Genomic DNA, 9,094 nt, shown 5'->3' on the forward strand with positions numbered 1-9,094 from the left:
TGGGCTATATTCTTCTTCCATTCAGCTTTGCCTATTATATATATGTATATATATAATATATATATATTATTAAAGACTAATACTAAGAAAAACATGAGAAAGAAAAAATAAAAAAGGCAGAGAGAATGAAGCGTGAGGAAAGAAAATGAAAACATAGATATATACACATACACATAAGGGGGGTAAAAGTGGTCACATGATCAAAATTCGGACGCTTGGCAAATGACTCCTATTTATGACGGTCGCAATGTCCCTGGATCACGTGATCCCCTTTTGTGACCTTCTGACATGCAAAGTCAATGGGGGTAAGCCGGATTCACTTAACCACCGGGTTACTAACTTAACAAACGCAATGATTCCACTGAACAACTGTGGCAAGAAAAGTCATAAAATAGAGCAAACTCACTTAACAAATGTCTCACTTAGCAACATAAATTTGGGGCTCAATTGTACCTTTATATACACACACTATCTGTACCTTTATATTCACACACACACACACATACATACATATGTGTGTGTGTATGTAAAGGTGTGTGTGTGTCTATATATGTGTGTGTATGTGTGGGTATGGGTGTGGGTGTGTGTAAGTGTGTGTGTGTATGTAAAGGTGTGTGTGTGTCTATATATGTGTGTGTGTGTGTGTGTGTGGGTATGGGTGTGGGTGTGTGTAAGAGTGTGTGTATGTGTGTGTGTGTGTGAGAGAGAGAGAGAGAGAGAGATGTATATTATAGTGACATATATATAACATTTCCTAGAATTTCAAAGACTATGGTCTAGTCTTCCTTCCCTGGAGCCAGCCAAGTAGGATTTTAAGTGCTGTCCCACTTTTGACAATATTCCCATTATTTATCATGATTAAGATCTCAAGAATTCCATAATTACTTCTACAGTCCCAGGGGAGTCTGCAAGCTCATGCAGTTGCTACCCTTCAAACCGCAGGAGGCCCACAGATGTGACATATGCTTTCCTCCAATGGAGGAGACTTCCAAGATGCCCAACTGCTCAATTCCATCCGGCAGGAGTGTGCAAGCAGGGCTTTGAATCCCACCCCCCATCATTGGTACATTGCGCAGTTTCCTTGAAGTTAGGCTGGAATCCAGTTTCTTCTTTTGTTTTTTCCTGAGAGGTTTCAGTTACTCAGCTTCCTAGAAAAGGAGATTATTCTTTGCAGAATTAATCTCCCAATTGTCAACCAAGGCTTTTGCTCCATTGAGGCTTCGATCGAAACACCTCTTTGAAGGAAAACCACAAAGCGGTATCCTACTTCCGTCCAACAAGGTGCCGCATCGGCTGCAAAGTGTGAATGATCCACAGGCTTCCTTCATTGGCTACCCCCCTTTTGGAGGACGTTTCCCAATCAGTTTTGGTCTCATCAAAGTTAGCAACATGTGCAGGAGTGACTCTGTGGGACAAGTGACTCTGTCATCATGCAGTCATAGGAATGAATGTACTTTGCACTGGTCACATCAGTCACATGATTTTTGTAGTGACGTCAAGATGGAGTGAGATGTGGGTGTGTCGCACAGTATGGCTGCCGTATTTTTTGCACTGAGGGTCTTCTTCTTCCCAGCCTCAGAGAGAGAGAGGCCCTCTGCAACCTGACAGGTTGGATGAGGATTTGCATTTGGGTGGATGGGAGACACTTCCTTCATCTGAGAAGAAGCTGGACCTACGGGCTGAAAATTCAGGAGAAACTGTTAAATTATTGAACCAATGTGCTATCAGGAATAACAGAATAATAGGTTTGGAAGGGACCTTGGAGGTCTTCTAGTCTAGCCCCCTGTTCAAGTTGGAGACCCTATCCAGGGGTAGGCAACCTTGGCTCTTTTATGACTCGTGGATTTCAACTCCAAGAATTCCTGAGCCAGCCATGCTGAGGGGAAAGGGAGAGGTTTCCAAGCTGAGCCATGCTGGCTCAGGAATTCTGGGAGTTGAAGTCCACAAGTCATAAAAGAGGCAAGATTGCCTACCCCTGCCCTGTACCATTTCAGACAGGTGGCTGTCCAGTCTGTTCTTAAAAACCTCCAGTGAGGGAGCACCCACAACTTCTGGAGGCAATTTCCGTTCCGCTGGTTAATTGTTCTGACTGTCAGGGAAATTTCTCCTTAGTTCTAGGTTGCTTCTCTCCTTGATTAATTTCCATCCGTTGCTTCTTGTCCTGGATTCAAAGGGTGCTGCCTTTTCAGATAAAACCTTTGCCAATATATTTGTCCTCCCCAACCTGTTTGAGGTTCTAGATTTCTGCTTGGGCTTTCTTGTTTTTTTCCTTTCAGTTTTCTACTTTTCCTTATTTCTATATTAATGCATATTTTACATACACACAGAGAGACACACAGACACACAAAACCTCTCATGCGCTCATGCACAAACTCTAATTTGGCTTTATGTCATTTTTCATTCAACATATCACCAGGAGGATAATGTTATAAATTGAGAGGAAATGCTTTCAGTATTCACAATCAGGCTGAAATGCATAATTTGTCATGACAAATGGCATTTCTGATATTTTGCTTTTTAAAAAAAGTAGTAGTAGTTATCAGCAGTTTATCTGCAGTAGCTGACATTTCTCATTTTGCTTTGGAAAAACTGGAGGGTTCCCACTAATATCAAGTGAAATGCAGTTTAAATCTTTGTTTTTTGTGTTTTATTTAAATTAACCGCAGAGGAATAAGCTGACAAAGGACAAAAACTAATGGAGTTTTCTGTGCAAAAGACTCAGATATAAATGGCAAATTATAAGGTATCACTGAATTGTGAATGTCTAAAATAATTAAATATTAGATTTCTAGTATCTAGTTCAGAAAACACTTCTGCCCAGTGTCTACATAAACTTGAGGTTTTTTTTAAAAAAAAACAACAACAACTAACAAATCTGCTTAAATATTCTCATTTTAAATTCTTTTTTCCCACAAAGAAAAGTAACCTTAATGGGAGCTGAGATTCTTGTTTCCTTTTAATCTAACCCTGAGATTCTTCACTGCTTTTCTAATGATAATGACCTTGATAATAAAGTCACAAACAATGTTAGAACCCTTTGTTTTGTCTCAAATATTGCACTGATAAATTCTTACTTAGTTTGTAGTTTCTTTACTGAGATTTACACTGACCTTCTTCGTTCTTTGTGACCTCCAGAAGTGCTGAGATTATTTCTGCCAGAATTCCCAGGATGAATGCTCTCTATATTTTAGAGTGCCTTGATTTGTGAGGCCTCTCCTGATATCATCAATTTCCATGAGGGTTTGGTGTTAGATTTCTGAGATAATGAGGGGGTCCTTGGTGCTCTCTGAGCTGACTGGTTTTCTTGCAGACATTTCATGACCCAAACTAGGTTACATCGTCAATGCTAAACATCTAGAGCAGGGGTAGGCAACCTTGGCTCTTTTATGACTCGTGGACTTCAACTCCCAGAATTCCTGAGCCAGCATGGCTCAGCTTGGAAACCTCTCTCTTTCCCCTCAGCGTGGCTGGCTCAGGAATTCTGGGAGTTGCAGTCCACGAGTCATAAAAGAGCCAAGGTTGCCTACCCCTGAGTAGAGTATTGATGATGTTGCCTAGTTTGGATCATGAAACGTCTGCGGGAAAACCACCAAGCTCAGAGAGCACCAAGGACCCCTCATTTCCGCCCTGAGCTACAAATATTCTCCTGTATTGATTTCTGAGACAGTATTGATTTTTGAAGGCACAATAGTTAAATAAATAATAAATTATTCTTTCCCAAAGGTTTGGTTGCCAGTTTGGAGGGGAAGGTCAGTTGAACTGGATATGTTCAGCAAGCAGGAAGAAAGGCGATTTTCATATATCTAAAGAATTGCCATTTAGAGGAGGGAAATAGACTTACTCAGAGAGCAGGGCTAAAAGCAAGGTTGATATTAAAAGGAAGTAGATTCAGGCTAGAGAGTAGAAGGCTAGAAGGAAGTAGAGGTTACAAGGAAATAGATACAGATTAGATAGTAGAATCCAGACGGTAAGAGTTGTAGATCCAATGTAGCAGATGTCTGATAAAGTGGTTGTGTCACCGTTCATTGAGGGTCTTCAAAGAGAGGACTGGATAGCCATCTTCTCCAAGCAGCTCTCCCACCCTAGCTTGATTTTTAAGGCTTAGTTTTGGAGTAGGGCTTATATTAGGCCCACCCCCAAAAATCAAGTTAGGGCTTACTATTGGGCTGAATCTAACTTTCGGGGAAACACGGTAACAGGCACAGACCGGTCCTGGTTTATGGCCCGGGGGTTGGGGACCCCTACTCTGAGGTACATCCCAATGGGCTAACAAGTACAGGTGATTTCCTCCTATCTTTATCCTAGCAGCCATCAGCTTGAAGATATATTTTTCTTCAACTTTTGAAGAGTTTTTCCTCTTTCCTAGAGTATCCCCAAACCTTAACTTTTAAAAATGTTGCAGCACAGTTTTTCCCTAACCCTATTTTCCCTCTCTCATGGATGCATAAACTGTTTGAAACTTAAATTGATCTTTTTTGTTCTCTCTCTCTCTCTCTCTCTCTCCCTCCCTCCCTCCCTCCCTTCCTCTTTCTCTCTCTCTCCCTCTCTCTCTCGTTTCACTTTTCCTCCCTACCCTTCAACAAAGTTTTAATATTTTCATGTCATGAACATTTAAGACTTATATTTTAAAAAATAATATACTCCAATGAATACAAACACATATCTCTTGGTCCCCCTGGCTCTTATGCTGTTTATCAAACTGAGAGATACTTGCCTGATTGGGTTCATTTGGCAGGGGAATTATGTATGATTAACTGCAGTGACTCATGGAAGAGCTATGCCATTTACGCTGCAGCCCTTTAACTCATCTGTAAGGGCACTCCAGGAAAACTTTTGGTTTTTTTGGCTAGAAATTGTGCAGATGAATTATATCCAGTAGTATGTAGCTGTCATACCTTTGCTCCATGTATACGTTCTTATTTTCGTGATCTAAGATGTTATTTACATAGATGAAAGGTAGGCTTCATTTCACAACGCATTTAATCTCTCCCTTCTTTTATACCTATCTGCCTTCATTGCTCACTCATCAAGGGAGCATCCATCACATTCAGTCTCACAAAGCCTCTTTTAAGGCAGGCTGAAATCCTGAGGATTTCACAGACATGTCCATGCAGTGTTCTTGGCAGCAATGGTTGCCACTGTCTTCTTCTGGGACGTGTTTTGACAGCCTGAGCTAACATTCAACACTAGATTTAGAGATGAGCTTCTGAGTGCGAACAGTATCATCTCAGTGCTGTTATCTGCTAAGGCAGTGGTTCTCAACCTTCCTAATGCCGTGACCCTTTAATACAGTTCCTCATGTTGTGGTGACCCCCAACCCTAAGGGCTCTCCAAGCGCGCACTGATGCCGCCCACTCACCCGCCGCGCCCGGGGCTCAGCGCACCTCGCCTGTCCTCGCCTCACTTCCGAAGGTCGCCGGCCTACCCGGCTCCAGCTGGCCATGGAGGGGGGGCAGGAAGGCTGCTCCGCCGGCTCCGCCCAGCCTGGTTGGAGAAGCCTCCAGGCGGGGAGGGAGAGAGAGAGAGAGAGAGAGAGAGAGAGAGCCAAGAGGGCGACAGCGCCGGCAGAGCTTAGTTCAGCCTCCTCCGTGGAAAGGGCCGCGAAGCAGCGCAGCCTTTCTTAGAAGATGCTCAACGGAAATGAATCCGGCGCTGCAACGGCCCCCAGCTCGAAGCCGTGCGGAGACGGATAGAGGAGCGGTGTCTCGGTTCCTAAGACCATCAGAAATATGTGTTTTCCGATGGTCTTAGGCGACCCCTGTGAAAGGGTCATTCGACCCCCCAAAGGGGTCGCGACCCACAGGTTTAGAACCGCTGTGCTAAGGTGTCAAGAATCATCTGGTTTCTCTTGAAGGTAAGAAGAAGAAGGAGGAGAAAATGGGCGTGAATGATCTTCTCATGGGAAGCTTGGCAGATACCTAAGAAAAACAGATAGCTTCATATCCGAACGTGTTTGTAGGCTTCAAAGATGCACAGGCATTTGATTTTCCTCAGGATGCTTCATCTGGCTGAACATTTCCCATATTTCCTTGGTGTTTGCTCCAGAGAAATTTTAGCAAGAGCTAAGCGAGTTTCTAAATGTTACTGATGCCCGGAAAGAAGTGTCCAGCACATGAAATGCATGGTCTCCATTTGCACACAACCCAAAAGTTTGCTTCTTTTGCAGTGGGACAAAAACACAAAGCAAACCATCAAAAACAACTGTGCTGACTAGATTTAACAAAAAGAGTACTTGTGCAGAAGATAGGATGCACACTTTTCAAATCATTAAAAAAAAAAGAAAAAGCAAAGAAAGATGTCAAAACGAGATTTAAGAGCACATCTGCAACTTGCAGCAGGCTAAATCTGGCTATAAATAAAGATGATGCATATCCGGGGGAAAAAAGCAGCCTAAACCAGAACTTTTGGACATCATTTAAGGTGGAAGACATGGGGCAAAATGCAAATATACTACACTTTAAAAGCAGTAATTATGCTGAGCAGCTGTGTAAGTCTGCGGATTACAAGTGGAGTTTGAGTAAGTGGCTTATTAATTAGTGCCTGTGACCAGGCATGTGAGGAACATCAATCACAGTGAAGTCCTGGCAGAAGAAGCAAGATGTAAGTGGAAATCAAAAGAAAAAGAAAAGAAACTGCGACATAAATATCCCTCAACTTTGCTCCGCATACCTAACTTAACCAGGGATACCAATAAAAATTAAAATAAAAAAATAAAAAGATATTATTTCACATACTAATCAGATTTGGTAAGCCCACTGTTAAAGAATACAAAAAGAGGCTTTAATTTTATCAGCCCCATAAAACTGTTGACTTTAAATGCACCATTGCTTTTATAGGTCCTCGGCAACATTTTTGGCTTTGATGAATTAATCATCGTTTATAATGTTTCCAAGCAAGAACCTGAAATTCCTATTCAAAGATGATCAGAGGTGAACTGAGTTTTGTTCAGAGGATCCCCTTTTATCATGGTTACTCTTATAAATTATTACGGCACCGTTTGTTTTCAATAAAGGAGAAATATTTACAGCTCAGGATTGAAATGAAGGGTCCTTGGTGTTCTTTGAGCCTGGTTATTTTCTTGCAGATGTTTCATTACCCAAACTAGATAACATCTTCAGTGCTAGTAACTAGACTAGACTAACACTGATGATGTTACCTAGTTTTGGTAATGAAACATCTGCAAGGAAACAACCAAGCTCAGAGAATACTAAGGACACTGTTCATTTTAACTGAAAATAAAGAATGCCTGCATGAACACCTGAATAGTCTCTATCATCAAAGGCCATTGATATTAAAGGACAAGACTGGAAGATGGATCCCAAGCTTGGAAACTTAGTTATATAAATCTATTTGGCTAGGAACAATCTCTTTAACTGGAATATCTCTCCGGCATTATCATTACTGTGCTCCAGTCAATTTTTTGAGTTTCTGTGGGATCCAGTTTCCATCTCGGTGGAGCTTCAGCATGCACAGATTGTCATCCTGTAGATCACGGTCAATGAGGGCTTGAATCTGAATCCTTCTACAATTTAAACATTATATCGAGTAACACCTGATTTGTGATTTCTTGGATATAATGTAAAAGGGTAATTTTAAGGGTAATTTTAACGATTGGCCTTTACGAATATTTTCTTTTAATTTGGTTTTAATATGGATATTTATTGTAATGTTGTTTTATAGGGCTGTTAGCCGCCCTGAGTCCGGTGAGGAGAAGGGCGGGATACAAATTAAATTATAAATAAATAAATAAAAAAAGAGTGTTTAAACTGAAGAAGGACTCAGATTCAAGCCGTCATTGACCATGGGCTTTGTGCCAGTTAACCCAATAACTTCACCTGGTTCTTTTTGTAGGATAAAATAAGCAGAATTTCCTATGTATGCCACCTTTCACTTGCATAGGGGGAAAAGTATAATAAAAGGTCGATGGAAAAGAATAAAATAATAATGACTAATACTGTTGATGCATTTGTACTGCTATCATATTGTCCTGCAGAAGGAAAATTGTAAAGCATGCAATCATGAGTAGGAGTCATGATGATCTATATATTTCCACCACTGATAACATAACCTTACACAGACCAAAGAAAAGTGCAGATTAATTGATAATGAGCTGAAATCTCCATTATTCTCTTTCTAATTCATCAATCTATGAGTAGTAAATTTTACTGTGTTTTCTTTCTTATAGGAATTACTATATAATAGCAAATTTTCAAACTTCTTATCTTCGAAATTCTCCTTTCTTTGTGCACAAGGAAGTTTGCTATTCAAACTTTCCCAAAGGGGAAAATAACTGTTTGTTAAATATACATACATACTTACATATATATTTATAGTACAGTGCTGTCAATTTAATATAGTATAAGAAATGTTGGATTCCAGACTTAAGTTGCACTTTTTACAGGAATCTGTTTCTAGATGTCACTGAGGGTTTTGATGAATATAAAGCATATGAAACATTAAATAAAACTGTTTAAAAAAGACCCTTGAAACATGCTTTCTGTAGGAAGTTAGCAAAATTTCCTGCAGCTGTTTTCTGCTGATTTATAAAAAGAGATTACCGGTATGTATTGATACTTGGTGGTCTACAATGTAATTAAATGTCTTTCTAGAGCAATACTTTTAAGAGGTCTTCTATTGAAACAATTTCTAGAATGATAACCATTTTACTTGTTGCAGCAAAAACCTGGAGTCTGGTTCATCAAACTTTTGTTTAATTTTAAAAAGTTTCCGCAGGAGTCTTTGTTATGTATTACTAGGAGAGCTTACTCAGAGATATAATTATCCTGAGTTGCTTCTTATTCTCTTTTTTTGTTCAAGAGAAGGCTCCAGTTTTCTATGTGATTATTCATTGACTGTAAACAATCTTTCAAGGTAAATGATCTCCCTCCCATTGGACAATCTTTATGTAGGTTTCTACGATCCAAGTGCAAAGATAAACAGAGATTTTATTGCTATTTCCTTGTGCTGCCAAGCAAGGCACTTCAAGGCGAAGTATACTGTTACAGTGGAAGAGTTTAATAAGTGGTGGGTGCTAATAAAATTGTTATTTGTAGTGAAAAGAAGGTTCCAGAAATGCAGCAAGGCACATGGCAAG

The sequence above is a fragment of the Protobothrops mucrosquamatus genome, unplaced genomic scaffold (assembly GCF_001527695.2).
Source record: "Protobothrops mucrosquamatus isolate PMUCROS unplaced genomic scaffold, P.Mucros_1.0 scaffold1866, whole genome shotgun sequence".
NCBI classification, from domain to species: domain Eukaryota; kingdom Metazoa; phylum Chordata; class Lepidosauria; order Squamata; family Viperidae; genus Protobothrops; species Protobothrops mucrosquamatus.